Raw genomic sequence first — 24,137 nt, forward strand, 5'->3', positions numbered from 1 at the left:
CAAGACGCCCACACTGTTTATCTCGCTAGTGACTGAAAGTGGGATAGTACAAACACACGTGTGCAAATTATAGGCCTTTCATATATAACTGCGGTCATGGGGTCAGGGGTCTGTGGCCTGGCCAGAGGGGGTTGCAGCAGGGTTTGCTCGGACATTCTCATACGAGCACATTTTGTCAGGGCTTGAGACTTGCTCCTTTGAAAAATGTTTACATGATTTGCTGTGTGAAGAGGAGATGGGCTGATCTGACAGGTGGTGTGGCCTGGCTGTGGGAGTCGCTGGGAGCGTGTGAAGTTCTCCAGAGGAACAAAGTAAATCCGTATAAATGTTGCCTGCATTGCTGAATTGTAGCAAACAATTCATATGTTTTTCAAAAATATTTCTAATGCCACTGTGGTCTGAAGGGCTATTGGCTCCTATTCTGAGTGTAGGTCAGCACCGTTGAATTTTTGCTTTCGATCTGACCAAACCCACGCATTGTATACAGTATAAGGTTCAATTGTTTTTTGACCTTGAAACAAAGGGAGGATTCTGAAAGGAATGCATGAAGGGAGGGATGTAACACTTTCCAATATGATAAGGTTCACCATTCCAAAACTGGACAAAGGAACATGTAATTTGATTTTATGAAAATTCGTTGATCTGAACGGAGTGTCTGCGTTACGCTGATAGAATGGAAATGCCGAATAATATGTACGTTTTACTTTTGACAATTTTATAGACAAACTAGTCAACTTATCATTCACCGACCGTTATTGCTGGCTTACATTCTACTCGGTCGTTGTTTGTGGCATATTGTATTTGTATTTTATTTGTACTTTCTTGAATTTATATAGCCCTTTAATCCAAAGTGCTGTGCAACAATCTGTCTGTTCTTGGCTTTGTCCTGGACACATGGGCAGTCCATCATCGAGATGCTTGTACTCCACTAGTGGGTTCTCCCATGTTCCACAAACGCGTAATTCAATGCTAATATTTAATTAATATTCCGTCTATATGTTCTTCTTGCCCTTAGCTTGCTCCTTGATTGTAGCATCAGCCTTCGCATCCCATTCCGAGCTCACCAGACTCCATTGCACTAACTTCTGGAGGAAATTGAAGACTACTTTCCACATTGTTTTCTCTGTGTTCCCATTGTTTCACGTTCATGTTCATCAATAGTTTTAACACGGGACTAAATTAATTTGTATTTGTATTTGTATTTATTTATTTGTAATGCGCACCAAACCCAAGGGTAACTGGGCGCAGAGGCAACAAGAGGGTTGCAAAACTTCGTTACATACAGTAAGGTGAGATCCAGCTGGGGTTACATTGCCGGACGTATCACGCCAAATAGGATGGGTAGAGCATGTACATTAGAGGCAGTAATATACATATTTACATTCAATGAGTAAGCTAGAGCATATATATTCGGGCAGTACTATAAATATATTTACATTCAATGAGGAGCCACATGGTACTGGCGAGTCCGGGTCTCAAGAGTCGTTATGAGTCGAGAGATTTGAGCCAGTGGACGGTCCTGGCTCTGAACTGGTGGTAGGGTAGGTCCTCCCTGCAAGTCGGAGGGAGGGAGTTCCAGAATTGTGCTGCTTTTACTGGAAAGCTATTGCCCCCAGATGTAGTACGTTTGAACCTGGGCACAAGTAGAAGGTTGGAGTTGGCCGTTCTTGAGGGGCGGGAGAGGGTAGGTCTGGTAAATCTGGCGATGAGGTATTGGGGGGCTGCTTGGTGGAGGCATTTGTGAATCAGAGACACCGATTTAAGGAATATCTTGTCCTTGGTGGATAGCCAATTGACAGATCTTCTGGAATCTGAAATATGGGCTTTCTTTGGGATACTGAGGGCCGCTCTGAGGGCATTATTTTGGAGGATTTGGATTTTGTTAGAGATATATTTGTTGCACCCTACGTATAAGGCATTGCAATAGTCCAGCTTGGACAGGATCAGCGCCCTGGCCAAGGTGGTGCAGTTGGTGGGGGAGAGAAAGGGTTTGGCTGCCCTGATGAGTTTGCAAGTGTAGGAAGTGGCGGATGCCATTGCGTTCACTTGTTTGTTAAGGGTAAGGGTGGAATCTAGATAGAATCCGAGGGTTTTAACCTCCTTAGCTACCATGATTTTGTTATCGTCAATTATGAATGATGAATATTTGTGGCCCAGTTTGTTGAGGTAGTGTGTCGAGCCTAGAATGAGAAGTTCCGTCTTGTCATCATTCAGGCATAGACCGTGTGAGGCCATCCATGCCTGGATGATGAGGTACACTTTATTAACGAAGGGCAAATCCTTGTCATAATCCCCCGACAACGGGATGAGGATCTGGGTATCATCGGCATAATTAGTGTAGGTGATACCTAGATCGTCTAGATCATCGAAAAGGGGCTTCGTGAAGATGTTATAAAGTGCAGGGGAGACGCAAGATCCTTGCGGCACGCCACACGTGATAGGGGTGGGGTCGGCCGCAGAAGATAGTGAGAAGACTCTCATCGTACGGTTATTAAGGAAGGAATGGATCCAGTTGGTTGCTTCTTGAGAGAAGCGGGCGGCTATTTGTAGGTGGTTACACAAGATCTCATGGTCGACCAGATCAAAGGCCGCGGAGAGATCAAGGAGAAGCAATAGTGCTGTCTTCCCCTGGTCTCTCAGCTCGTCTATCTGTGTCTTGAGATCTATGAGTGCGGTTTCTGTTCTGTGTTGTGGCCTGAAGCCCGATTGTCGGACTCCTAAGAGTTGGAAGTGCTCAAGGTGTTGTTGGATCTGTTGGTAAGCTATTTTGTCAATGATTTTGAGAAGGAATGGTACTGTGGTGATAGGGCGGTAGTTAGTTGGGGTGGAAGGGTCTAAGTTCGGTTTTTAAGCAAAGGGAGGACCCAAGACTGTTTTAAGTTGTTGGGTACGGTGCCTGATGTGAAAGACGCATTTATTAGTTTGGTAATAAATGGAGCAAGATCACGGGCAGCATCCTTGATCAGTTGAGCGGGGCATAAATCTCCGTGGCAGTTTGAAGGTTTGAGGGTGAGAATGGTATTTTCAACCTCTTTGGTGGATACTTTGTGGAAGTTGAAGGAGGGGTTGTACGCTGGGGGGGAGGGTGGACTCGAGTGAACCTTTTTGTGGGGGATGGTGCTCTGCTTGGTGGAGGAGAGCAGAGATTCTTTTTTGGTGCTTATCTTAGTCTTGAGGGATGAGATTTTATTCGCTAGGGCATTTTGAATGCCCGTGCACCAGTGTTTATCTTTGATACACGAATCTGGTGCTTGGATTGGGGATTCTATCTCTTTAATATTGTGAAAAGCTCTCTAGTGTTAGATTTAGCTTGTGCAATTCGCGTGCTAAATGACGATTGCTTAGCCAGTATGATTTCTTTTTTATATTGGGAGGCTAGATTACTCAGGTATTTTTTGTTTTTTTCTGAGGGGGAAGCTCGCCAAAGTTTTTCGCAGCGTCGTTTTTCCTGTCTGAGGGCTTTGAGGTGAGGTGAAAACCAGGAGTTAATGTGTTTCCGAGGCTTGCTCTTTTTTAGCTTCAAAGGGGCTATAGCGTCAAGGGATGAGAGCATAATTTTATTGTAGATGTCAACCATCGTAAGGGGATCAGTGTGATCTGGGATGGCGGGATCAGATTGTCAGGTGTGATGTTCTTTTTATTACGGGATTGGATAGCTGGAGCTATGTTGTTGGTTGGTGCTGGGGTTGCCTTTAGGGTGAACGAGATCAGATAGTGGTCTGTGTTTAAAATGATAAACTGTAATAAAGACTGGCTACTGAGACACATTTTTGTTATCTTTTTTAAACAGCTAGATCCTGCCTTTCTGCAATCGTCATCGATTCCAGATACCAACTGACAGGTTTTTTATCCGCCAGCTGCAGATACACGTGAATGGGTAGATCACAGTGACTCTTTTTTGGGACGATCGCCACAGGCCGATATGCCCTTAGGTTGTACCAGCGATAAGGAGCAACCTGACATCATTTATGGTGGCCGAGCACCAAGCTAATGCCAAAGTCTTGCGATTCACATTACCTCCAATGTGCATCTTATACCCAAAAGGAGCACCGCGTGACTCACGATAAACATTTGTGGGCCGAGAACGAAGAAAAAAATTACCCATTTGCTTGAATATGGCAATCGCTGGTTGCTCTCAGAGCATTTATTGTGAAATAAAAGTACTTTGCAAATTGTACAGTTTTGTTATTTCCTTTAAAAGCGTGGTTTTATATTCAAAATTGGGACGCGCTGTGTTGTGAGATGATGTGTGTTGATATTCCGGATTCTGCATCAACTAACGTTATCACGTAGGTGATGACTGGGCGCATTTGGCTATGCTGCCCAGTAACATCCTGGAGATAGGCAGAGAATATCACTAGGTTTGGTGATGTCAGCCTCAGGGGCGGGGCATATGAATTAGTGCCGCCAGGGCAGTCCACCTTCGGCGATGCAGAAACGGATAAGATTATCACAGGATGGTTGCGCCCTGCTGCATGATTCCTTGTGTGTAAGAAAGAGGAAATCTGCGGTAACAATCATATTTCTAAGCCAGGGGCGTAGGAGACACATAAAATCTGGGGGGGGGACAGGGGGCACCTTGGGGACTTTGCTTTTTTAATTTATTTATTGTGTTTTAGCCAAAGAATTTGACTTTTTACAACATTAAAATTAAAATAGCAGTACGTATTAAATCACAAATATCACTGTATAAAACAAGAGAAAAGAAGAAAAGAAAACAGAAGAAAATTAAAGGATGCAGCAGCAAAGAACATGTCTTTATATGTTGCATTTCTGGATTTTTCATCTGACTATGAGCTCATGATAAGAGAGAGGAAATAACAATTACTTCCAGTGGACCACAGCTAGGACGCCAGGTTGTTAAGAGACAGATCACCTGTAAGTGGACTCCTGCCAAATAAAGGAGTTGCAGCCTTTTATACCAACTGCAAGTTGCTACTTTTTTGTGTGGGGCAAGGAGACGTATGTGTCTCTTGGAATGGAAGGATGGGGGTTTCAAAGAAAGAGAAAATCTTGCTTGTACCTCTGAGTAAGCCCTGTTATTGGAGTAGAGGGACCAAGTGTGTGATGTTGATGCTTTGACTGTCCTCCAGGGGGTGAGGGGTACAGCAAACAAGGAGGATGAGCGATCACTAGCCCACCCCCTAATAAGCACTCCCCAGGCCCGTGGCTGGATGCGTCGGACCCGGGGATGCCTAGTAGGTGGGGTGTATGTGTACCCAGGGGTTTGGCCAGAGGGGTAGCCCGCTATGTGGGCTGCCCCTCTATCACTCCTGTGAGGGCCAGGCTAGCCTCTCACGATGAGTCTGGTCCCTCTTATTCCATCTCATGCTGGCTTTAGAGCCTAGCCTTTCTTTGCCTTTGTTATTCTGAATGCAGAATTGGACTCTGTTCCTTTTTTGTTTAACATTTGCTGCAATGCTTGATCTATTTGCTTCTCTCATATGTTACTAGGACGGCGGAGCATGGGTCCTCTGCCCTGTTACACTATTCAAAGAGCCCCTCTGGCCTTTCTTTTCCTCTTCTTTGCCCCACTGTTTGCTTGCTTAATACATACCTCCTTGCTTGAACACTCAACATATTCTCTCTAACACAGGAATGGCAGCTGCAGTCTGTCTTAACTGCTATTTGTTCCGTGTCTTAAATTGGCCTCTTATTTCCGTTTTACTATCTGCCGGGGAAAGACATTTGCCAGTCACTGCTATAATGGTTCTACCTGGCCATGAGAGGGCAACAGCTAGCCAATATTGGAAGAACAAGGACATATTATGCCAGAGGGTGGCAACTGCCTTTCTAATGCCTACACAAGAGACAGAACTCTTGCCTTTGTTTCTAACAGTATTTCAGTGGATGAAGAAACGTGAGAACACACATATTGCTTATAAATGAAGGGGATGATGTCACACTTGGTTAAGACATTTTGATCACGCCACGAGCTAATTTCCAGCCGCAATTAAGCGATTACCTTTTAGATTTCTGGTTTTAAATAATGTTAGTATCACCTATAAAGCACAGAGGTTGCTCACCAGGGTTCCTGGAGCACGAGGGGTACCCTACTCGTGGGCATGGATGATTGGAGGGCATTCTTGCCCTGGTTTGGAGCCTGGCCCTTACAGCCATGATGGGGGAGGGGCCTATTTCAGTTGGTCATTTGTACCCTTTGAGGGTGGGCGTACATTGCCTCCTGCTCTAGCCCACTAACAGCTCTGCTTTGCAACTTTATCACACATACCTGTCAGGTGGCATGTAACTCAATGCTACTAATGTTATCAGCCTAAGAAGTCTGGAATCATTTGCCACATCAACTAGGGTACAGGCTTGCCACCTGAGACTTACCCATGTCTGAGTTGGCATCTGTCACCCTGTGGCGAAGGCACACCCAGAAAGAGCATGGCACGGTGCCCTTGTGGGTTTTTCACACTTCTTCCTCGGGGTGGGCACAATTCACTCCGCAGAGAAAGTGGCACATTCTGGGCAACATTCTCTCACTTTGACAATGTCACCCAAAGAGCTAAATTGTCCATTTGAAATACCTCTGTCAACTTATTATTGAGCAATCCACACTGATGTGTTTAAGCACCTGTTTAATGTGAGATGGCAATTAAGGGCATTTGCCAACACACTCAAGAAGCACAGAACACCCTCTTACCAGCGACATGCCATGCTCACTCATTCTGATCATGAATTGCCATTTATCTGGGGTCATGTTAAATGTATTTATTTATTTATTACATGTGTAGCATCACACAAAACCCCCAAGCATCAAGGCGCAAAGTAAACTGCATGGAGTGGACCACTTCCATTGGTGCAATTTTTTAATTTTCCACCACAAAATGGAAGATTTTAGCATAAAAAGCAGGTGAAATCACATTGATTTTCCACTCTGGAAGAGTGTAAATACCTTGCGCAATTAGCGATTGCTGGTGGAATTGACAATGGCTTCCTTTGGACTCCGCCTGCTTTTTCCAGGTTTAATTTAAAAGGAGATGCCAGAGGAATCCCTTTCCTTATTTCCAGCATGAGAATCCATGCTGGCAGTAAGGCTGCATTTGTCTGGTGGAGCGGGAAATACAGGGGGTCCTGTGTGTCCACTCGGCTCCTGAACTCCACCCAGAAAATGCATGAAAATCCGGCCAATTAGAAAAAGCGACCGTAATAGTGTTTTCCACCCTTTTTCTGAACCAATTGACCTGGAAAATGCTGTGTTGCATCGGAAGCTGAATGCATTCACTCCGCATATTATCCCACAGGAAGATTAAGCCAGGTGGTGAACACAGGTGTTACATATTCTTGAGCACAATCTGCATTTGGAGCATTAACTCACTGAGCTACCTTACAAATTATGGGCCGCATTACGAGGCTGGCTGTAAGGGGTTAACGGCGCCAGTAAGGATGCCGGTGCCGTTAATCCCTTACCGCCGCATTACAAGGTCCCTTAGAGGGTCCCACTAAGGCCGGCTGGTAAAAGCAGCCATCCTTAGCGGGAGCCGCTAAGGGACCCGAGAGCAAATAACGGGCCCGTTATTAGCTCCCTCCCCATTCCCATTGAGCCCTATGGGGGCTCGAATGGGAATGGGGATGGGTATTTTGAATGGCGACTTACCGGGTCCCCAAGGTTGGAATGACCCAGTAAGTCCCCATTCAAGGACCCGGACACGAGTTTGGAGGCAGCCATGGCGCTAATAGCACCATGGCTACCTCAAAACTCGTAATGACCCCCAATATCTCTTCTGGGGATTTACCGTCTTAACCCCTTAACGGCCATGGGTATTTCTGACAAGGCATTTTCTGGTGATTTCGGTATGACGCCATTCAATCCCTTGTAATGTTTTTATTACATAAGATATCTCGGCCAAATTTGGCCCCTTTTTTCCCCAAATGTAGGCGGTCGTAACATTTCAGACTTTGACGGGGATTGTGGGTAATACATTCTGGGGCGATTCTTGCAAGTCAGACCTCTGTGGATTCCCACGGGTGTCCTCTTTTCGGAAATGTATGAGGTTTTTTCTTGGTGGCTTCCACAGCATAGGCCCAATCTGTATATTGTCCAAATGAGCAAAATCTGCTCTGCCGAAAGGCTTGGGGTTACCAGTGGGTTACCCTTTTCCCTTTGTGCACAGGTAGGTGCACCCAAACATGTGAGGTACCGTTTTCGTTGGGGCACATGTAGGAACGCAGGATGGTAGGACATGTGTTGTTGGCAGCGTGTTTCAGTGGGTGTCCAGAGTGAAATGTCTGAAAATTGTGTTTTTTTCCCACCAAATTTCAGAGACATTTCTCTCTGCCCACCCACCGAAACACGCTGCCAACAACAGATGTCCTACCTCCCCGCGTTCCCACCGGTGTCTCGATGAAAACGGTACCTCATATGTGTGGGTGCGCCTACCTGGGCACAAAGGGAAAAGGCTAACACACTGATAACCCCAATCTAGCAATCTGCCCCCAGGGAGGGCTACATGAGATGCCCCCCATCCATTTGGGTGGGGGGATAGGGCCACCCCCTTTCCACTAATAACATTCATGGTAGTTCAGTGGCCCCCCAAACCCACCCAAAACAAGTTGACATATGTTTTATTTTTGTTTTGCCCCTTTCCTAGGGGCAGATAGGCACATGTGTGTGGCCATCTGCCTCCAGGGGGGAATGGGGCAAAACATACTGCCCCATGCTTGGGGGCAGGATCTGCCAATATTTGCAGTGGCCCGTCCCCCCACCCCAAATGGATGGGGGGTATCTCATGTACCCCTTCCTAGGGGCAGAGATCTGCCCCCAGGGAGGGCTACATAAGGTGCCCCCATCCACTCAGGGTGGGGGAGAGGGCCACCCACCTTTCAAACACAAAAAATCCTGGTGGTCTAGCAGGTCCCCCCAAACCCCCACCCAAAACAAGTTATAATATATTTTCTGTTTTGCCCCGTCCCTAGGGGCAGATGGGCATATGTGTGTGGCCCTCTGCCCCCAGGGGGGGGCAAAATGTACTGCCCCAGGCTTGGGGGTGTAGCTCTGCCAATATTTGCAGTGGCCTCTCCCCCCCCACCGCAAATGGATGGGCCATCACATGTACCCCTTCCTAGGGGCAGAAATCTGCCCCCAGGGAGGGCTACATAAGTGCCCCCATCCACATAGGTTGGGGGGAGAGGGACCCCTTTCAAACAAAAAAAATCTGGTGGTCTAGTGGGCCCCACCAGGCCCCCACCCAAAACAAGTTATAATAATGTTTTTTTTGTTTGTTTTCCCCTTCTCTAGGGGCAAGTGGGCACATGTGTGTGGCCATCTTCCCCGGGGGGGGGGGGGGTGGTCAAAACGTACTGCCCCAATTTTGGGGTGGTGGTTCTGCCAATATTTACAGTGGCCTCTCCCCCCACCCCATATGGATGGGGCCTCACATGTACCCCTTCCTAGGGGCAGAAATCTGCCCCCAGGGAGGGCTACATAAGGTGCCCCATCCACTCAGGGTGGGGGAGAGGGCCACCCCCCTTTCAAACACAAAAAATCCTGGTGGTCTAGCGGGTCCCCCCAGGCACCCACCCAAAACAAGTTATAATATATTTTTTGTTTAGCCCCTTCCCTAGGGGCAGATGGGCACAGTTATGTGGCCATCTGCCCCAGGGGGGGTCAAAACGTACTGCCCCAATTTTGGGGTGGTGGTTCTGCCAATATTTACAGTGGCCTCTCCTCCCCACCCCATATGGATGGGGGAATCACACGTACCCCTTCCTAGGGGCAGAAATCTGCCCCCAGGGAGGGCTACATAAGGTGCCCCCATCCACTTAGGGTGGAGGGGCGAGGGCCACCCCCTTGCAAGAATCCCTGGTGGCTAGTGGCCCCACCCGCACCCAACCCCACCCAAAATGATGTTGCATATGTTATGTAATTGGACGGTTGGTGTGCTACATATACAGTTTGCACTGTAATGCAATTATGTGCTGCTTGTTGAACATGTTCAGTGTTTTTATTGCATGATACAACAATATAAGATAGTCCCTGAGTTTTTGGATAGTGTTGATGTTGACCGAGTCTGTCCACGAACATACGCATGGTCAGCAAACATCAGACCCACAAGCACAGGTAGGGGTTTCAGTATGTTATATGTTATATGTATATAAACTACGGAAATCCTAGGAAACATTAGCTTTAAGGTTAATGCTCCTTGACATGATTTTTTAATGCATCAATCAATAAGAACCCTGGTCTTTATGACATTAACATTGCCAACAAGAAAAAATTTGTTCGCAAAGTGCTTTGTTAGATACAGCGGTCGCAAATAAAAGCCTTATGAGTAAGCACCGTACACGGTACAAAAATTGGATATTCAACTATAGACATAATTTTAATTATGCCAACAGGAAATGTTTTTTTGCAACATTAAATTGAAATGACAGTAAAATGTTTTTGGGGCGCTACAGGAAATGTATATTTGAGTCTGCTCCTTTGAATCTTAATCCGCTTTTGGAAGAGCTATGGGTTAGACACATCTCTTGTTTGTATTGCGATCAGAATTCAAGTGATAAAGTCACTGAAAGGTATAAGCCCTCATATAGCTTGAATAGTGATTTTGGGGGGGGAAACACTGTTATCAGTTATTAAACGAGCAAAGGGGTCTTGCGTTTCCAGGCCAAATGACTTGGCAAACGCAGCAATGGAGTAAACCCCAGAATTATGGGCGTCCCTTCTTACTCTAGTTTTTATTTGTATCCTTAACTCTGGCATTTGGAGGGAATCCATTATAGTACCCGTTTTTTAAAAAGGGTAGGCGATTGGAACCTGTAAATTACAGGCTCCTAACAATGTTAGATGCAAATGGGAAAACGTTCTCAACCATTTTATTGAATAAGTTGCAAAAGTGGGTAGATAGCCAGGGTCTTACAAATAAATTAGAAACTGGGTTCAGAAAGGGAAATAGCACTTCCCATAATATCTGGGCTCTGCACTATCTGATGGCTATGTTATGTAATTGGACGGCTGGTGTGTTACATATATAGTTTCCACCGTAATGTATTTATGTGCTGCTTTTTGAACATGTTCAGTGTTTTTATTGCATGATAAACAATATAAGATAGTCCCTGAGTTTTTGGATAGTGTTGATGTTGACCGAGTCTGTCCACGAACATACGCATGGTCAGCAAACATCAGACCCACTAGCGCAGGTTGGGGGTTCAGTATGTTATATGTTATACGTATATAAACTAAGGACATCCTAGGAAACATTTATCTGATGGCTGAAGTCCAGCGCTCCAGTAATAAGAATTTATATATCTGATGTTTAGATTATGCCAGGGTATTTGATTGTGTCTCCCAGCCGGGATAAGCTTGTCCGTTGGGGCGTTGACCCAGCCCTACTATACTTAATCTACTCTTTGTATTTTAATACTTTAGTAATGGTACGGATAGACCAAGATGGACATATCACGTGACATATCGCCACCAATCGGGGATTGAAAGAGGGGTGCGTTCTGGCACACCTGATTTTCAACCTCTACGTTGCTGGTATGGACATCGCTTTAGGATCTTGCAGAAACTTTCCACCCCATATTGGGGGCAAAAGTGTTCTGTGGATGGCATAGGCGGGTGATACTATTCTACTAGATTTGACACACACTGGTCTCCAACATTCTTTTGAGTCCCTTTCTAGCTATGCCATCAAGAACAAGATGCACATTCATTTTAATAAGATGACAATGATGATTATAGGGAAGCAGACAAAAAACCAAAAAGTTTTAATTGGAAATTGGGTAATGAATCCCTTGAAGTGGTGGCGAATTCTTATGTGTACGCAGGGATTTATATTATGTTTCGTCCTAGTTAACTTTTTTGAAACCTTTATTTCTGACAAAGTCTATAAGAAACGGGTGATCGTAAAGAGTTTTATGACTAGGAAAGGGGGACATAATGTAACTTGCTATTTCAGAATTTACAAGATTAGTCTGGTATCCGGTATTTTATATGGGTTAGATTTGCTACCTTCCTGCCTTGTTAGCTGGATAGATTGAATTGAGAGAAACTATTACGGTCTATTCTGGGCATCCCTAGATCCTTACCTGTTGAAGCATTGAGGTCCGAGCTTGGGATGACATCAGTAGCTGCCCAGTGGATGAACCTTCATTGTACATTTTTTGCTAAGATATGTTGGGCTTGCAACGGAGCTCATACTTTATTAAGTCTGTTGGCCAATGGTGTTACAAATAATTGTATGAACGCTCTCTATCTGGATTTGGAGGATTTAGTCACTATGCATCTTCACACAATTGGCCTAACGATCCCTTCTCAAGAAAATTGTCTACTCTTCACACAGTCGCTCAAGGCTAGAACCAAGGTATGGGGTTGTTCGATTAATAACGCCAAATTAAGCTAGAGGAAGAGATACGTAGAATAAGCTACTCAAGATTTTAGTTATGATCGACCATGGAGAAAAAATCTGTCCTTTGCCCGTGAGGTGTTTTATCCTGTGCAGGAATCGTATCCACTATTGATTATCTAGGTGCCTGGCAGGGCATGCATTGTGATGCCGGATTTTCTTGCCTATGTGGGCAGGCGATTGAATTCAGTCGACACAATTGATTGGAACGTCCACTGTTAGGAAAGCAATATTGTAGTCAATACGTGAAATTGGTTTCTAATCCTGACAGGCTATTTTCTGATGAAGTCTGGAGTTTAAAATACTCTCCGAAGTCTTTGGTTATCACTATGGCTGCTTACCATGTATGGAAGAGTGTGCTATTAAAAATCAATGTACTGTGTTAGGTACCTGATGGTGGTTGGCTACATGTCAGAAGCACATTTTGTGTGTACATAGAGGGACTGGTTACAGTAGGTATTATATAAATGTTCTTGTGACTCTACAATCATGTTATAGTGTATTGTGAATTTATTAAATTGTTGAGAGGATTATATGAGGTCTGTGATTTTATTGTGATCACTTTGATCTATGTTTTATATTGTATGTAGTGTGAAGGTTTTCATAGAAAAAACAGATTCACTTAATAAAAAAAAAAAAGATATGTCAAGGCTTCTTTTGTACGGCGTTCCTGCCCAATACCAAATCACTGTGTTCAATTCACTACATAAGCAGACATAAATAACGCCTCACTGCAAATGTAAGTGCGCCAAAGCACTATCCATCATAAGAGAATGAGCTGCAGCGGTATAGTGGCTTCCTGTGAAGTTTGAAAAATGCATGCAGATGCAAGATGGATGTAGTGTCCTTTTATTCCGCGTGCACTGTCTGCATTGCAGGCGTGATTCTTTCTGTTCATGGACATCAAACCACCATTTGCTCAACCTTTCGTTTTGTCACCTGTTCTTTTGCACTATATTTGAACCATGTGTGTTTCCAGGTGGCCCTCGTTTGCCCCATAAAAATGAATGTGCAGCGATTTGATAAATTACGGGGTGTGGATATACATTATTTAAAATTAATTTCTAGGTTTAATTGATGTTTAAATGTGAACGGGCATTCCGTATTGACCACCATGGTTAAATGGCCTGTAAACGGAATAAGCCATTCACTATTTATCATGAGTGCACATGCTCCAGACATACAGAGGCTTGCATGAATGTATAATGTTTATATCCAAGGCACACGTGATGAATTCACGAAGCAACACATGAGTGGCAAGGCATCACAGGAAAATGAATCGCAGAGGAAATTGCCATTAAGCGGGAAATGCAACTCAAGTTTATAAATCATAAATAGATCATCAACCAATAGGTTTCAGCTCTTCAACTTGGAACGCACGTTTTAAAAAAGAACACAAGTTTGCATAGTCTGTAAAACAGGCCAAATGCCAAATACATGCCACCTGCAGTCGGTCCAATTGGAAACATCCACGCCAGAAGCTTTTAGCACAGTGCTCTTAACAGTTATTCTCCTCCCATCATAAGGGTGCAGCTTTCTCCATGCAGCCAGAAGGAGGCGCATCCATAACCAGATGAACATCATGTGCCTCTGCACAAGTCCTATCAAAGAAGTGGTGCGTCGCAATGTGCATTCACCTGCATGATCCCAGTCAATGCAAGCTACATTGTTGTGCCGGAACGACTCTCATAACATACTTTGGAGAATCATCCACACACTGCCATGATTGGGTTTTTTCCGATTTTCTAAAATCATTTTGAATGTCGCAGACTAACTAACTCATTAACATTCTCTATTCGATTATGGTGAATGAATAAACATGCACAGTCACTTGACAACCCACCATTAAACCTCACCAGCTTGAAGATGGCTGCTGGTAAAGGGCAGATGTATTTACGTCATGGAGCAGCATACAAAAGTGACAAACGCGGAATAGAAATTGGAGAGGGCATAAAGGAGGCTACACAGGGTCTGATTTACAGAAAGAAGCGCAGAAGTAGCGCAAAGAAATCTGCGTTAGCGCTTGGATTGCGTTGCGCAAATGCATCGTACCAGAAGGCGATTTACAGAATCAAGCGCCAGCAGTGGGCAAAAGTGCAAAAAATATAGGATTGCACCAGATGCGCCTACAAAACGCCTCTAGTGCAAACTAAGAGGCCAGTGAAACCTCGCGTTTTGCGCACATTTCGAGCTGTCAAACCAGATGCAGCAAAAATACCACAAATAGCATGGTGAGTACCACAAGCAACCAAGAGCTGCACCCATACCAACCATCAAAAACCCCATGCTTCAAATAAATCTGCGCCCTCCAAATGCAGCTTGCACCTACACCCACCATCCACCAAATTAAGCACCCATATACAAAGTGCACCTAAATCCACCATTTCCAGCCCCTGTTCACCCACCAAATTAAGCCGACCACATGCAAAGGGCACCTACACCCACTATTCCTACCTGTTGTACACCCACCAAATGAAGCCAACCACATGCAAACGGCACCTACACCCACTTCTCCCACCCTCTTTACACCCCTGAATCTGAGCCACCCACATGCAAAGGGCACCTACACCCACCATTCCCACCCCCTGTACCCCTACCAAATTAAGCCAACCACATTCATAGTGCACCTACACCCACCAGTCCCACCCCCTGTACACCCACCAAATTAAGCCAACCACATGCAAACAACACCTACACCCTCTATTCCCACCCCCTGCACACCACCAAAACTGAACCATCCACATGCAAACGGCACCTACACCCATTATTCCCACCCCCTGTTCTGCCCCAAAACTGAGCCAATCACAAGCAAATGGTACCTACACCCGCTGTACACCCTTAAAACTGTGGCACTCACATGCACAGGGCACCTACAACCACTATTTCTACCCCTTGTACACTACCAAAACTGAGCCACTGACATGCAAAGGGAACCTACACCCGCCATTCCCACACCCTGTATACCAACCAAATTAAGCCAACCACATGCAAAAGGCACCTACTCCCACTATTCCCACCCCCTGTATTTACCAGAAACGGATCCACCCACATGCAAAGGGCAACTACACCCACCATTCCCCCCCGTAAACCAACCAAATTAAGCCAACCACATGCAAAGTGCACCTAAACCCACCATACCCACCCCGCATACATCCACCAAAATAAGCCAACCACAGGCAAAGGACACCTACACTGACTATTCCCACCCCCTGTGCACCCCCGAAACTGTGCCACTGACATGCGAAGGGAACCTACACCTGCCATTCCCACACCCTGTATACCAACCAAATGAAGCCAACCACATGCAAAATGCACCTACTCCCACTATTCCCACCCCTTGTACACCCCCGAAACAGAGCCACCCACATGCAAACGGCACATACACCCACCATTCCCACCATCTGTAAATCAACCAAATTAAGACAACCACATGAAAAGGATACCTAGTCCCACTACTCCCACCCCCTGAACACCCACCAGATTAAGCCAACCACATGCAAAGGTCAACTACACCCACTATGCCCACCAACTGTACACCCACGAAACAGAACCATCCACCTGCATAGTGCACCTACACCCATCATTCCCACCCCCCGTACACCCATCAAATAAAGACAACCACATGCAAAATGCACCTAAACCCACCATACCGACCGCCTGTACACCTACCAAATTAAGCCACCCACATGCAAAGTGCACCTACACCTACCATTCCCAACCCCTGTACACTCACCAAATTAAGCCACCTATTTGCAAAGGGCACCTACACAAAATAAACACAATACCTGTAACACCACCAAACATAACACCATAGACATAACCCCCCCACACACATGCTGTTAGCCACAATCATATGGTCGTAACACCACCTGACACCATGGACATGCCCACAAAGGCCTCCTTCACCTTCACCGCACCCTGACAGCCCAGATGTCACCCCTGTGTCAACTTGCCTGTCTGAGTGGGATGCAGATTCATTCTGCTCCTCTGCCCAGGAGGACTCACCCTCTAGGTCCATGGAAATGTCTTCTGCATCTGAAGATGAACCCTCAGCTGACAACTGTCCTTCAGATAAAGTAATTGAGTGGATACGTGTACGCCATCTGCGCAGCCTCCTTGAGGTCCTTGGCCTTGCTACCTGCTCGTTCTATGTGCTGGATTCCACAGCTGCATGTGACACTGGTTAGAAAGTGACAGAGGAGAGGCATGTCTTCATTTGTGTGCACATATGCACGACCCTCACACATAGCGAATCCATGTCCAAATTACAACACACATCTAATGATACTGCATCAGGAGCCAGACATGTGAGCACGGAACACATGATGCAAACAGACAACTAAAGCATGAATGTCTCTACAGTGAGTAAACAGTTGCCAGTCCAAGGGAACACCATTCTGCATGGCCTACTGGCTACATGGAAGGGGCACATGTGATGACAGGACCAAATCACAGAGACACAAAGCCATCAACATAACATCATAGGCACAAACATTCACATTGACCTTTGTCCAAAGACGCTCTACCCGCACATATACAGGGTACATGTCCACGGCCAAGGCGGACATGGCAAACTCATCACTCCCCTCTGTAGACCACCACATCCACCTGGCAAGTCAACCATCCAACAACCATCAAGCTACTAGTCCATCCTGGCCACAGCACCCCCTCACACGCATCACAATCCCACCATGCACTGGCACCAGAATGGTCAACCAAACACTCAAATTCACAAAAGGTGAATCCACATCCAACATCTCTGATGGTGGTCTGTGCCCTCACCCTCATCCCTGACCACATGTGGCCTTCCATGAGCATAGCACTGGGTACTGACTGTGAAGGTGGGAAAACATTCCAACAGTCACATATGGCCCAACACCACTGACACCTCATGCTAACCCACGATACCACGGCTAGATGAAAATACCCCCATGGCACATCCTCCCAAGGTCCATGCACCCATGGGACACACACACAGAGTAACCATGCATGTACCACCTACACAGCACACATGAGCCACAACTGATGTGGTACTTTGAGTCACGCAAGACACTGTAACATAGGCTATGTAAACTGTTAACATTATTATTATGCACATTACAACACTGCTAAACTATGCATTAGTGAATCCCGTTGTGTAGCGCACACCTAACAGAATCACTTGTAGGTGATACCAATTGCGTAAGTTAAGAACATTAAGGTGCAGGAATGGAAAGTGATTTGGCCAGGATCACACACTGTGGATAAACTGGGATTCAAACTAAGGTTTTCTGGTTCTACAGTTTGCATCTGTGGCAGTAGACATCTACTCCCATCCCATCTTCAGTTTTACATCAAGGTAAAATGCATTCTGCATAGTTGGCTTGAAAAAGCAACAGTGGTACCATCTGTCCAAAAAAGCTGGCTTGCAAAGCAACAAAACACACGATAAATAAACTTGAAAAAATATAAGTATATAGGATATGTTTCTATAAATATGTTAAGCAAAAGATTGATTCACTCTGAAAGGACAAATGAGCACCACAGAGAAAGTGTCTCTGCAAAATGAGTACACGGCGATCCAGCAAAGTATGTGGGTTAAAAATGAATCTAAATTGTGCTCCAAATTTCAATGTAAAATTCAAGCAAACAAAACAATTATGTATACATTATAATCAGAAAAATACACTTAGCATAAGTGCCTTGTTAAGAAGTTGTCAAAATTGATGCAAAAATAAACCACTCTGGGACAACAATGGATGCTACGCCTGGTCACACTACACTGCTGTGTCCTGCGACCATTGACCCCAACAAAATGCATACACATTACATGTCATACACATCCAGACACATTGACCTGATATGTTAGACTCACCTGCAGCCTTAATATGCTCCTGCAGTATGAGGACCTGGTTATGTAGTTCTGGTTTCATACTCTGCAGGACCCTGAGGTGGTGTGCTGGAATCCTAAGGCGTCTGTCCGAGTGTGCCTCTGATGTCGGTCCAACATTGATGGCAGCCCTGGCTTTCTTTTGGCACTGGATCCTCATATCATTCCATCTCTTCTTGATGTTGGAGGCGGTCTGTTTGGCCAATCCCTCAATATTCACAACCATGGCATTGTCCTGCCATATCCGCCTACGTGTGACCCCTCCCAATCTGCTGCTCTGGGTGTAATAGGGCGCCATAATGCTCAAGCACCTGGTTGCACAGTATGGCAACCTCTGCCCCCGAAAAGTTGTCAGCCCTCATCCGTGTGACCCTTGAGGTTGAGGTGGATGTAGCTGACATGGAGGTGATGCAGGCGGGTTGGCACAGGGCCTGGGATGCACCTGTAACAGAGAAACAAGTCAAACAACCATCGTCGGAAGGACTCTATAATACTTGATCCCCAGATTGCTCAATCACATTCGAGGGCCCCAAGTATGGTCACTGCACATTGTCCCCCCTCCCGGAGCCAATGCCAATCCGGAAATAAAGTGTCACCTGGGCATGGACCAATAAACTCGCACATGCATACTCAACGTCCAGCTGTTCATGTCTCTGCCACACAAGCAACGTAGGCACCTCATATCACAATTCATGCAACTGCCAACGGACGAGTCATTGACAACACATTGCAACTGTGTCCATGCTACATGTGCCTGCCCATACATAGGTCGATGCACAGCTGAAACACACTATGCATCCCATGATGTTACCCCCTACCAATGAGCCCCACCATCCCACTCCCCCCTGCATGCAATGCAGCTACAGATCAACAGGTTCACCCTTCAACATTCCCCTACTCACCTGCACTGAGTAGCAGCAGACATCAATGTATTGTTGGCATACCAGAGGTCACCTGGAGCAGACTGTGCACCTCATTCACACTAGAGGGTTTCCAGGAGGTTGCAAGCAGGCCAAGATGTGTCCAGAACCGGTTGCAGTAAGTTGTCAGTGGACACATCCAACTCCAGGTGCAAAAAGAAGGAAGTCCAGAAACATGTATGTTACGCAATTTACGCCATGAAAACGACTAGGATTAGTGTGTGCCTGCAGGAAGGATCTGTGCAGCGTAATCTCAACGGTCGGCAGACGTGGAGCACAGTCATGGATGGCATTGCTGAGAGAACCAGCACATACGCGGACAAGTGCAGAACTACTAATACATCCTTTACTTTTTTAACAGCTGACATGGGTGGCAGGGAAATTGGCCGGGCTGGAGACCAATTAACGGGAAGGGACGACCAGCAAGACATGACAGTGGTGGACTACAGCTGCCACGTGGTGGAGACACACCACTTACACAGTCTGGCACCAGCACTGTCGATGAAGTTGCCACAGGTACCCTACGGGGCACGGCCAACCACCAGTTGCAGACAGGGGCCAAAACAGGAAAAGGAAGTTTGAGGAGTAGGAACTTCAGGTCCTCATCGACTATGTGGAGCAACACCACTCCGAGCTGTGCCCCAGCGCTGGAAGCACCCTGACGATGCCCCAGCATATACCGAAGTGACAGGATGTGACTGACTTTGTGAATGTCTGTGGGGTGGAGAGGCATACTGCAAAAGAAGTGCACAAGCGGATGAATGACCTAACCAGGTGAACCAAGGAAAAGCTGGGTGCGAAATGTCTTCAGCCCAGGAAACTGGCAGTGGTTTGCTGCTTGTTGAGGAGCTCATGCCATTTGAGGAAGTTGCCTCTGGCCTCAGTGCAAGTAAACTGGTTGTAGGCGACGGGGTATTGACACTTTTGAACAAGCTGCAGGCGAGTGATTGGGGTAACTGTGTCATTAGATGATGACGTTGACACGCATGTCAATGTGTGAGTGAATTGGTGGTGTGAAGTGGGATTCAAATCATGGGCACTACGTCAAAAATGCGCACACATATGTGTCTAATACACGTGTTTTGTGGCCTGTCATTTGGATGCGAGGAGGACACTCCACTGCGGCTTACAGTACTAGGTGGAAATGCCAACATTGACATGGATGTGTGTCCATGTACTGAATTGCAATATGAACAGTTACTATGCCATGTCTGTGCAGTGTTAGACATCAATGTTGTGTTCACTCCCATGGCTGATCCACTGACAAAGGGTCATGCAGGTCTATGTCAATTAATGCAAGGTCATATGTAGCCAATGGGAGGTGTCCAATGGCAGTGACATGTGGGGGGGTAATCAACTGCAGCCATCATGCCGGTAACCAGCAACATTGTCATGTTGTCTGTGGTAGCAGTACTATTCGATTAAGGTAAATGTATGTGCACACTGGTGACTGCCATGTCAGCCACTTGAAATACATGTCAGTGGTGCCTTGTGTGCTTTTGTAGCTTGTTGCCAGGCTTACTGTGTGATTTGCAGGGGTGATGACTGTCAGCTTGGCATTGTCTGTCCAGACATGTTTAGGTATTGGATTCTGCTGCCCAATGACTAATCATGGCAACAAGACCACATGTGGGTGATTATTACTGTCTGCGCTCCTTGCTATTGTGGTAAGGCATGTATGTTTGCAGATGCAGACATGATTTGTGATAGCTTGTTTTTTGTAGCTACAGCTGCAAGTGCGTGGGAGCAGGTGCCAGTGTGCACATCAGGGGATGAGCAAGCAGGCACCAGCAGTGGCAGGGCAGCACTGCGTGGCAAGAACACACGGCTGTTGCAGAGCATCATCAGCATGCCTAGACAGGACTCAACAGGGGAGGAGGAGGATGATGATGATGTGCCAGCCTTATTGAGGGAGATGGCGAATGAACAGCAACACAGCAGTTCCACCCCATCTTCCTCCTTGAATTGATAGGGGATGAGGAGCTGGATGGGGGACAGGAAACTGTGCCCCTGACTGTGGTGAGCCATGCTGCTTCAAGTAGCACAGTGCCTGTAGCATTGCCAACACCTGCGGTGGACTCAACAGTGGTGTGTGCAAGTGGTGGTTTGCATTCAGACACACAGGCCGTGCCAGTGCAGACAACAAGGCAGGCAGGGACTGCATCCTCCCGTTTATGGCATCCTCACACATTCGGTGGAAGTATACCTGCTGCAAGGTTTGACTCTGACGAGGAAGTGGTCCCCGAAATTGTGCAACAGGGTGAGGTGGTGCAGAAGATTGACAGGGACATGCATAGCCTTGCTGACATCACAGCATCCATAGCCACCGTGTGCATGGATTTCCACCTGTTTCGTGGTGAGATATCTGCATTGAGGGAAGGCCTGCATGATGAGATGAAGGCCTCAAGGGAGACTCTACGTCTTTAGATGACATCCCTGAAGGACATCATCAACATCCAGATGGATGCTTCAAGGGCAGCCATGAGGTCTGACTTGAGTAAGACACACAATGCGACACACCAGGACCTTGTAGCACTTGGCAGCCGTTTCCTTGCATCAGTGTCATGTGTGGCAGCTGCAGAGGACCAGGCACTGGCCTTGCATTGAGAGGAACCTCCATCAGATGGGGAACCACAGGGTGGCTCCTAGTTTGGATTATGTCAGGTTATGCTGTAATTCAGGTCACCTGCACTACCATTTTGTTTTGATTCTCACCTCGCCACGCCACGCCACTTACTCAACACCCCCAATGACTATGCAGACCTTTATGGATGTACCTTTTCATTTCATATTTCATGCCCAGGACACGGTGGTCTTCTATTTTTTTCATTTTGTGATGAACACTGCCATCTGGTGCCATGTGCAGTTGCTTCACTCAGGATGGTACTTTCAGAGTTGTGATGACGAGTCATGTTCTGTATATAATGTTCAGTGATGTCAACTGAGATGCTGTTTCCCATGAAAGATGATGGAACATTTAGGTAGGAATTCTATGTTGATGGAGGTGGTAGTTTACATGTGTTATGTGTATGCGTGTTGTAAAGAAATGCACTGGTGGGGAGTGTCTGCACTCCTGCTCTCTATACAGCAGTGGAGAGGCACAGAGGACCCCAGCCAAGATCCTCTATATTGGTAAACGTGGCGAGCAATCAAGGCCTAGCTTCTCTGGAGGTGATGCAGGCTGGTTCTTAAGTACAGTGTAGTCCTCAAGCACCCACAAAGGAATGTCTAAACACTGTATTAGTTAAAACACAGTCTTTATATAAATAAGGTTCAAGGTTCTATACACAATCACGTTAATTCAGTTTGTGCTCTGACAATTCTAAAATGGTAAATATATACAGTTCTAGGTGGTACCACAATAACTCTGATTCAATTAAAATGCATCAACTGTACTCAGTTCAAATAGCAAACGAATCAACCCAGTAAAGTAATATCAACCATAGATTTGGAGGAAGAGAGGTTGGTTAGACAATTGGCAGTATACTGGCCCCTACCACTAGGCACTGTTCCGCATGAGGATCCCCCCACCTGGGCACCCTGGAAATGAAGATGCACTACAAGCACTGTCCATATATTGTCTATTAGAGTCTTATCTTCTTCTATAGTTCTGCAACCCCAATGCACCTTGTATTGGAGAGTTCTTCGTCGGGGAATCAACGAGCCCTTCTTGAGTGTGCTCCCTTTCAAGCAGGGGCCACGGGTTGTCGAACTTCAGAGATGAAGAAAGGGTGAACGGTGTTCATTGAGGGAACAGCCTCGATCTTTGTGGTGTTCGTTGACAAGAGCTTGTGAACGTCCTGTGAAGAAGAGGCATGCAGTGCACCTCTACAACGAGTGTTCGTTGCCGCAAAGAGTGAAAGAATAACTTTGGCCCAGAAAGGGTGTTGCATCATCGGTGTCTGGCGTCGGTGAACGGGATGTGACCACGGCTGGTTTTAATAGCTTTGTCCGTGTCTCTCAGGTCTACAGGTGGCAGGAAACCCACTGGCAGATTCTCCTCGGTCGTCGGCAGCCTTAACTTTTTCCGGCAAGGCGAAAATGGTCAACGAGGATGAACAAGGGAGTCCGTGGATCTAATGTTCTTAGACAAAGGGAGCACTGTGGCTCCAGTCGGCGACGTTGGTCGGCTGTCTAGTGCTTCTCTTCGTTCTCCTCAGCGGTCCCCTTCTCCGGTCGGCAGCCTTTCATAGGTCTGTCTACCAGGGAGCTTTGGCAAAGATCAGTTGGTGCACGATGGTCCCTTGTAGCTCGGGGAGAGCTCTCCTTATCAGGTCCTCTCTTGGATCAGTTCTTGAAGACACAGCCGCTTTCAGATCACACGGAAGGGAACAGCGGTTCACCTTCTTCTTCCGGCTCAGCTACGAGAGTAAGCATCAAGTATCAACTTCAGGTTCTGAATGATTTCTAGCAGTGAGAAGCCCCCAGATATACTGTTGATCTCCCATTCACTCTGCTGGGTCACACTCAGGCAAGCAATCCATCAGAAGGGCATTCAGGCAGTCAGTCAGCCAATCAGGCGCACCGTGCATTCAGGCTATTCTTCTCCATCCAGATATTCACAACACAGAATGTGGATTCGGACAAATACTCTGCCATTCAGCACTACACACTGCATTCATACCAGTTTCGGGCAGGGCTGTCAACACTAGATACTAGACACCCACAACACAGAATGCGTATTCGTCACACACTCCATTCGCCCAGGTCCCACACCACGGGCGGACCCACAACATACCATCTTTGGGAAAGCTCCAGCCAGTCTGGTCGGTATTTCCCCACACTACCATAAATGGAACTTCCACCCAACAGCCAGTCAGGGGGAAGGGACAGAGTCAGGGCTTCCCGGGACTTCGGGGAAAGGTAACAGGCAATAGAAAGCCACAGAGGCCATCTTGTTTCCTATCAGTACTCCACTGATTCCAATGACAGGGCCTGGGCATCCCAAAATGGAGGATGCACAGGGCACATGTCAATTCAGCACACAGCTGCCAC

Source organism: Ambystoma mexicanum, chromosome 1q (genome assembly GCF_040938575.1).
Source record: "Ambystoma mexicanum isolate Mex_15411 chromosome 1q, UKY_AmexF1_1, whole genome shotgun sequence".
In the NCBI taxonomy this organism is placed as follows: Eukaryota; Metazoa; Chordata; class Amphibia; order Caudata; family Ambystomatidae; genus Ambystoma; species Ambystoma mexicanum.